Source organism: Triticum aestivum, chromosome 6B (genome assembly GCF_018294505.1).
Source record: "Triticum aestivum cultivar Chinese Spring chromosome 6B, IWGSC CS RefSeq v2.1, whole genome shotgun sequence".
NCBI classification, from domain to species: domain Eukaryota; kingdom Viridiplantae; phylum Streptophyta; class Magnoliopsida; order Poales; family Poaceae; genus Triticum; species Triticum aestivum.
Genome location: NC_057810.1, coordinates 551,352,118 through 551,361,698, shown reverse-complemented (window position 1 = coordinate 551,361,698; position 9,581 = coordinate 551,352,118).

Genomic DNA, 9,581 nt, shown 5'->3' with positions numbered 1-9,581 from the left:
ACTCGAGGCAAGCATTTTTTAGGTGGTTGCAATGATAATGGTCGGCGAGAGCTAAAGTAGTATTTTATTTCATAATGCTGTGCATATAGATTTTTTGATAAGCCAAATTTTGCAAACTTAAACTAAACTTACGGATAAAACTATCTATATCTACAATATCAAAATATATAAAGCAAGAAACTACGTCTTATGGTCAATCTAAGGATATCTGTTTGGCGTTCTAGATGTAAATATTTGTCTCCACAAACTTGGTCAATGTTCATTAGGTTTGACTTTTCAAAAATTAATAAATTTATATGCACTACATTATGGAATAGAGGGAGTAGTAACATTTCGAACATTAAGATTCTTGCAAAGGATGTTCTCACATATCACCTTCATCCTCTTCATGGCATACCTATTCGTTGCCACGACTAAGTGCTTGACCATTTCTTCACCATCATCTCCATCAGATGTCCCCATGGAAGGCAATGAATCCGTGTAGATGAAGTGAAGCAATGCACTGAAAATAGCTGGTTGCATATCTTCTATGGTTATGGTACGCCTTGTCCCGTCGCCCATCGACCCAAAGAGACCCGCTTTGAAGACAGGACACATCGCAAGTACAATCTTGTGTGCAGGAAAACTCTCCCTTCTAACCTTGAACGTGACATCTGTTCCTTCCCCTGCCTTCAACAGTTCTCTGAGATTATCCGACAGGTTTGAGGGAGGCACTTGGATGTTAAAGGGAGGCACAGTTATTGCCGCCAAAACTGTGATATCACATTCAATAACAAGGTTGTCATCCTGCAGATACGCCGATGGTTGCAGGAAGTGCCCACATAGGTTGGCGAATGAGAGCAAAACACTATCAACATCTTCTGGGAGAGCACCACCAACGGCGATAGCTTGTTGGCCTAGTCAACGAGCCTGACCTCGAAGGATGCCCTCGCCTGGTCGCAAGCTCCACGGAAAGGGACACACAGTCCTCATTAGGGTAGTATTATGCGCTAGAAGTAGACGCCGACATCGAAGGCAGCAGACGCACGCCGAGGACCCTTTGAAGGCTATAGCCGGAGATCTTGAACGTGAGCTTGCTTCGGACTCTAGATGGGGTGCACAAAGACGCCGCCGCCTCCATTCTGGGCCTCTAAGGCTCTCCTTCATTGGAGCTTGTGCAAATAAATTCATGGGGAGGGTTTTTGGATGGGGAGAAGTGATCTCAAGACATCAGAGTAGGGAAGGTAGGTGCTGATTGGTTTGGCGAGTTGAGGGTGATGCCTGCGCTCCTGAGCAAAGAGGCACGGCTGCGCTACTCGGCAGGGAAATGAGGCACGACGATGGAGTATACCTACCGTGGTCCAACCCCACCCCTATTTAGGGATTTCGAGTACCAACAGTCGATTCATGGTCAAAACACGCTTCATCCACGAATAAATGTTACATGTTATGCCAAAACACGCTTTAAATGTGAATCAATGTTATCCTAAAATGGACTTTACACCCAACGGTAAGATTCACGGTCGAAATAGGCTTTAGTCCCAACAGTCAGATTCAAGGTCCCTCGAACTCTTGATCCAGGAGAGTGTCGAGGAAGTATATGAGTTCCGTCAACATGATGGCGTGGTGACAGTGATGGTGAAGTTATTCGCGTAGGGCTTCGCCTAAGCACTACGAGAATATGACCAGAGGCATAAACTATGGAGGGGGGGGGGGTGTGTGTGCCGCACACGGCTAACAATCGTTGGTGTGTGTTCTAGGCGTCCCCTCCCCACGTATATATAGGTGGAAGGGGAGAGAGCCAGCCTTGGGGTGCCCAAGTAGGAGGAATCCTACTTGGACTTCCTAGTCCAATTCGCCCCCTCTTTCCTTTTACCGGAAGGGGGAAAAGAGGGAAGGAGGAAGGAAAGGGGGGGGGGGTGCGAATCCCCACCTCCTTCTCCTATTCGGCCTCCTACCATAGGGGGGGGGGGCACCACCCCTTGTGGGCTATGTGCTCCCCTCCTATGGGCCATATGGCCCATTATTCCCCCGGGGGGTTCTGGTAACCCCCCGGTACTCTGATATGTACCCGATACACCCCCGAACACTTTTGGTGTCCGAATACTATCATCCTATATATCAATCCTTACCTCTCAACCATTTCAAGACTCCTCGCGATTTTCGTGATGTCATCCAGGAATCCGAACAACATTCGGTCACCAAATCACATAACTCATATAATACAAAATCATCATCGAACGTTAAGCGTGCGGACCCTACGGGTTCGAGAACTATGTAGACATGACAGAGACACCTCTCCGGTCAATAACAAATAGCGGTACCTGGATGCTCATATTGGCTCCCACATATTCTATGAAGATCTTTACCGGTCGAACCGTTATGATAACATACGTTATTCCCTTTGTCATCGGTATGTTACTTGCCCGAGATTCATCGTCGGTATCTTCGTACCTAGTTCAATCTCGTTACCGGCAAGTCTATTTACTTGTTCCGTAATGCATCATCCTGCAACTAACTCATTAGTTACTTTGCTTGCACGGCTTCTTATGATGTGCATTACCGAGAGGGCCCAGAGATACCTCTCCCATACTCGGAGTGACAAATCCTAATATCGATCCTGTAGAGCATCTTTATAATGACCTAGTTACATTGTGATGTTTGATAGCACATAAAGCATTCCTCCGGTATCCGGGAGTTGCATAATCTCATAGTCGGAGGAATATGTATTTGACATGAAGAAAGCAGTAGCAATAAAACTGGACGATCATTATGCTAAGCTAACGGATGGGTCTTGTTGATCACATCATTCTCCTAAGGATGTGATCCCGTTCATCAAATGACAACACATGTCTATGGCTAGGAAACTTAACCATCTTTGATTAACGAGCTAGTCAAGTAGAGGCATACTAGGGACATGGTGTTTTGTCTATGTATCCACACATGTATCAAGTTTCCGGTTAATACAATTCTAGCATGAATAATAAATATTTATCATGAATAAGGAAATATAAAATAACAACTTTATTATTGCCTCTAAGGTATATTTCCTTCAGTCTCCCACTTGCACTAGAGTCAATAATCTAGATTACATTGTAATGATTCTAACACCCATGGAGTCTTGGTGCTGATCATGTTTTGCTCGTAGAAGAGGCTTAGTTAACAGGTCTGCTACATTCAGATCCGTATGAATTTTGCAAATTTCTATGTCTCCCTCCTTGACTAGATCACAGATGGAGTTGAAGCGTCTCTTGATGTGCTATGGTTGGGTTTTACCTTAATGATCTTTAGTAGTTGCAGATGCTTGCTAGAGTTTCAATCATAAGTGCATATGATCCAAGAAGAAAAAGTATGTTAGCTTATGCCTCTCCCTCATATGAAATTGCAATGACGACTACCGATCTTGTTAACAATTGCCTAGGACAGTTCCGCACACCGACCCATCATTATTCCACACTCGCTATTTATAATACTTAAGTAATATATTCTAACTTTATGATAACATCACCTACTTTTATATTTTAGCTCTCCGATACCATGCAAAGTTATCCTCTTCATACCCACAACATAGTTTTATTTCTTGTTTCTAGTTGGAAGCAAACGTTCAGTGTACGTAGAGTCGTATCAGTGGCAGATAGGACTTGAGAGAATATTGATCTTACCTTTAGCTCCTTGTGGGTTCGACACTCCATACTTATCACTTCCACCTTTTGGAAATTGCTACGATGATTCCCTGCACTTGGGGATTATCAAGCTCTTTTCTGGCGCCGTTGTCGGGGAGCAATAGCATGTGGTTGATATTCTCGTGTATGCTTGTTTGCTATCTTCACTAAGTAGTTTTTATTTTCCCTTTTTGTTTTGCTTTGTTGTGGGTGAAACATACAAACAAATTAAAAAAAAATGAAAATACATTTTTTTACTTGCCTTCTATGCCTAAAAAGTTTTTTTTTCAAAAAGAGAAGTGATTGGAAGGTTATGCATTGGAGAAGTGAGGGTCGACCTTGAACACTTGTGTTCATGCTCATGGAAACAATGTAGAATTTTTCATGCAAGTTTCTAAAAAATAATTACACCCTTGTATATATCCATTGTATTATAAAAATAATGTGCCAAGCTTTGGTTTTAGGATGATTAGATTGCTTGTTTACTATGTGCAGTGCAAAAACAGAAACTTTGGCTGTAGCGTGTGAATTTCCATTTTTTACTGGAAAGTCAAACGGTTCTGAAACTTTTTTGCACTGTACTTATATACAATTTTTTTAGATTGTCCTAAGTTTTTAGAATTTTTGGAGTTACAGAAGTATACAAAGTTTCCAGATTACTACAGACTGTCCTGATTTTGACAGATTCTGTTTTCTATGTGTTGTTCACTTATTTTGATGAGTCTATGGGTAGTATCGAGGGGTATGAACCATAGTGAAGTTGGAATACAATAGATATAATGCTAATATAAAATTGGAATGAGTTCACAACAGTACCTAAAGGTAGTGATTTGCTTTATTATACTAACGGATCTCACAAAGTTTTTGTTAAGTTTTGTGTGGATGAAGTGTTCGAAGATCGAGGAACTATCAATATGAGAAGAATAAAGAGAGGCAAGAGTTCAAGCTTGGGGATGCCCAAGGCACCCCAAGTAAATATTTCAAGGATACTCAAGAATCTAAGCTTGGGGATGCCCTGGTTGGCATCCCATCTTTCTTCTTCAACAATTATCGGTATACCTCGGTTTTTGTTTTGTTCACATGATATGTGTCCTTTGTGTTCATGGATTTATAGAATGCTCTTTGTGCTTCACTTAAATCCTTTGAGTATGGTTTTATAGAATGCTTCGTGTGCTTCACTTATATATTTTGAGCTTGGATATTGGTTAATCTATATTAATTGTAGAATGCTCCATGAACTTCACTTATATCTTTTGGAGTATGAATAATACTATCATCGAAAGTGGGTTTGGAAGAGTGTCAACTTTAGGAAGTAATGATCCCACTATTTTGGAGGATGTTGAATCTTATTGTGATATTTATGAAAGTGGATTTGGAGAGGTCTTGACTTTATTTAGTAAAGATTCCACTATTTCGGAAGAGGTTCCAATTGATTATGAGAACAAAGTTGCTATCTATGATGATTATTGTGATGAAATGTATGCTATAAAGAATAATGTTAACCATGAAACTTGTCATCATGATTTTAATTTTCAATTGGATTATTCCTCACATGATAGTTATTTTGTTGAGTTTGCTCCCACTATTCTGAATGAGAAGAATTTTGCTTATGTGGAGAGTAGTAAAACATCTATGCTTGTAGATCATGAAAAGAATGCTTTATGTGATGGTTATATTATTGAATTCATTCATGATGCAACTGAAAATTATTACGAGGGAGGAATATATGCTTGTTGGAATTGCAATAATACAAGTTTCCTCTCTATGTGCTTAAAGTTTTGAAGTTATGCTTGTTTTGCCTTCCTATGCTAGTTGACTCGTTTTCCCATAAACTGTTTGCTCACAAAATCCCTATGCATAGGAAGTGGGTTAGATTTAAATGTGCTAGTAATATGCTTCATGATGCTCCCGTTATGTTTGCATTCTTATCTTTCTTATGAGCATCATTGACATCATCATGCCTAGCTAGAAAGGCATTAGAGAAAAGCGCTTGTTGGGAGACAACCCAATATTTACCCCCACTATTTTTGTGCATTCACATGATTAAGCTACTGTAGTAATCATGTTTTATAGCTTTTGTCTCAATAAAGTGCCAAGTAAGACCTTTGGGATAGCTTACGGTGATAGTTGATTTCATCTTGCTAAAAAACAGAAACTTTTGCACTCATTGCCAGAATTTAAAAAAAATCACAGAAGCGTGCTTCTGATCTGAAATTTTTACACAAGATTGATAAACAAATTTCGCAGGTTGTCCTAATTTTTCAGAATTTTTGGTGTAGCAGAAGTATGGTTTCTGTTCAGATCATTACAGAGTGTTCTGTTTCTGGCAGGTTCTGTTTTCAATGCATAGTTTGCTTGTTTTCTAGTTTCTATGTCTTATATTGTTCAATATAAATTGTAGAAATGATAGGGTACAGTAGAAATTGTGTGAGAACAATTATGAATCTTTTCTTTGACAGTACCAAAGTGAATGATTTACTCTTTATCATACTAACTCATCTCACGAAGTTCCATTAAGTTTTGTGTGATTGAAGTTCTCAAGTTTTGGGTGAGATATTGATATGAGGAGAATAAGGAGTGGAAAGACCGTAAGCTTGGGGATGCCCAAGGCACCCCAAGGTAATATTCAAGGAAGACTCAAGCGCCTAAGCTTGGGGATGCCCCGAAAGGCATTGATACGTCTCCGTCGTATCTATACTTTTTGATTGTTCCATGCCAATATTCTTCAACTTTTATATACTTTTGGCAACTTTTTATATTATTTTTGGGACTAACATATTGATCCAGTGCCCAGTGCTAGTTCATGTTTGTTGCATGTTTTATGTTTCGCAGAAAACCAATATCAAACGGAGTCCAAACAGGATAAAAACGGACGGAGACTTATTTTGGAATATTTGAGATTTTTCGGAGGAAGAATCAACGTGAAACGGTGTCCGAGGTGGCCAGAAGATAGGGGCGCGCGCCCCAGGGAGGTAGGCGCACCCTAGCCTCTCGTGGGCCACCCGTAAGGCGGTTTATGCCCTTCTTTTGCCGCAAGAAAGCTAATTTTACGAGAAAAATCTGGGCGAAAGATTCACCCCAATCGGAGTTACGGATCTCCAGATATAAAGGAAACGGTGAAGGGGCAGAACCAGGGAACGCAAAAATAGAGAGATAGATCCAATCTCGGAGGGGCTCTCGCCCCTCCCAAGCCATGAGAGCCAAGGACCAGAGGGGAAACCCTTCTCCCATCTAGGGAGGAGGTCAAGGAAGAAGAAGAAGAAGGGGGCCTCTCTCCCCCTTGCTTCCGGTGGCGCCGGAGCGCTACCGGGGGCCATCATCATCACCGCGATCTTCACCAACACCGCCGTCATCTTCACCAACATCTCCATCACCTTCCCCCTTCTGTATTCAGCTGTCCACTCTCCCGCAACCCGCTGTACCCTCTACTTGAACATGGTGCTTTATGCTTCATATTATTTTCCAATGATGTGTTTCCATCCTATGATGTCTCAGTAGATTTTCGTTGTCCTATCGGTGATTGGTGAATTGCTATGATTGGTTTGAGTTGCATGTTTTATTATTGGTGCTGTCCTATGGTGCCCTCCGTGTCGCGCAAGCATGAGGGATTCCCGCTATAGGGTGTTGCAATACATTCATGATTCTTTTATGGTGGGTTGCTTGAGTGACAGAAGCATAAACCCGAGTAAGGGGATTGTTGCGTATGGGATAAAGGGGATTTGATACTTTAATGCTATGGTTGGGTTTTACCTTAATGAATCTTTAGTAGTTGCGGATGCTTGCTAGAGTTCCAATCATAAGTGCATATGATCCAAGAAGAGAAAGTATGTTAGCTTATGCTTCTCCCTCAAATAGAATTGCAATAGTGATTACCGGTCTAGTAACATAGTCAATTGCTTAGGGACAATTTCACAACTCCTACCACCACTTTTCCACACTCGCTGTATTTACTTTCTTGCATCTTTATTTAAACAGCCCCTAGTTTATATTTACATGCTCTTTATTAGCTTGCAAACCTATCCTATCACACTTACAAAGTACTTCTAGTTTCATACTTGTTCTAGGTAAAGCGAATGTCAAGCGTGCATAGAGTTGTATTGGTGGTCGATAGGACTTGAGGGAATATTTATTCTACCTTTAGCTCCTCGTTGGGTTCGACACTCTTACTTATCGAAAACTGTTGCGATCCCCTACACTTGTGGGTTATCAAGACCTTTTTCTGGCGCCGTTGCTGGGGAGCAATAGCGTGGGGTTGATATTCTCGTGTGTGCTTGTTTGCTTTATCACTAAGTAATTTTTATTTGCTGTTCTTAGTTGTTCTCTATCTTTAGTTATGGATATGGAACACAAAATACCAAAAAATTAGAGGTACTTGCTACTCATGTAGATGGGGTAACTCCTAAAACCCCCGATGCTCATTATGTGAAAGATATTAAGTACTACTTTGATAATCCTGAGAAAACCCCATTCAACTTTATAATGGGAGACACGTTGGATCAACGTGAATACTTTAGGGATTATCACTCGACACAAAAAGGGAAACTATTATGGGATCAATTTATTATGTTGCGTTGGTATGCCTGGAATCTATGCTTGAGATATGATATTACTTGCTGCTCTAGGATGGAGGCTCCACACCTTCCCTACCAATGCTTGTTTAGCGATAATGGAATTGTATCTTCATATGCTAAGGGTGTTTATAATTACTATGATGTTCAACAAATTGAAGAATTTGTTGCTTTTAAGGGTGCTTTTGAAATTGCTTCTTTGATTGAAAAGTATGATGCTACTCTCTACAAATCTGAAAATTTGGCCATACTTGAATATTGCTATGATAATTATGCTTCTAATGCCCATGTTAAACTATATATTGAGGCCTACCCCGCTGTCCGAGAAGAGACTAATATTTTGCAGGAAGCTATGGAAGAAGAAATTGATGAAACTGTGAGCTCATTGGATGAAAAAGATGATGAGGAGAGCGAAGAACAAGGAGGAAGATCGGATTAGCTACCCGTGCCCACCTTCTAACGAGAGTAACTCTTCAACTCATAATTGTTTAATTCCCCTTCGTGCTTACCGAAGGATGATTTCTATGATGATTGCTATGATCCCTTGAATTTGTTTGAAATATCCCTTTTTGATGATGCTTGCTATACTTGTGGCCAAGATGCCAATATGAATTATGCTTATGGAGATGAACTTGCTATAGTTCCTTATGTTAAACATAAAATTGTTGCTATTGCACCCACGCATGATAGTCCTATTATCTTTTTGAATTCTCCAAACTACACTATATCGGAGAAGTTTGTGCTTATTAAGGATTATATTGATGGGTTGCCTTTTACCGTTGCACATGAGGATTTTGATGAATATAATATGCATGTGTTTGCTGCTCCTACTTGCAATTATTATGAGAGAGGAACTACATCTCCGCCTCTTTATGTTTCCAACACGATTGAATTGCAAGAAACTACTTATACTATGCATTGGCCTTTACTTGGTGTGCATGAATTGTTCTTTTATGACATGCCGATGCATAGGAAGAGAGTTAGACTTCGTTGTTGCATGATATATTTTACTTTGTGCTCACTACTAAATTACAAATAATTGCTAATTAAAATTGGCTTTGATATACCTTGGGATCCGGGTGGATCCATTACTTGAGCACTATATGCCTAGCTTAATGACTTTAAAGAAAGCGCTGCCAGCGAGACAACACAGAAGTTTTAGAGAGTCATTTAAGAGTCATTTATTTCTGTTGAGTGCTTTTATATAGTTTAAAAACAAAAATAAATAAAGAGGGGAACCCAAAAACTTTTCAAAAAGGAAAGTGAAAGTGAGAGAGACAAGCATTGTTGAAGTGAGAGCTAGCCTTGAACTTTGTTCATGCTCACGGAAACTTTGTGAATCTTGATTACAGAAACTTTTCATCAAAAATAA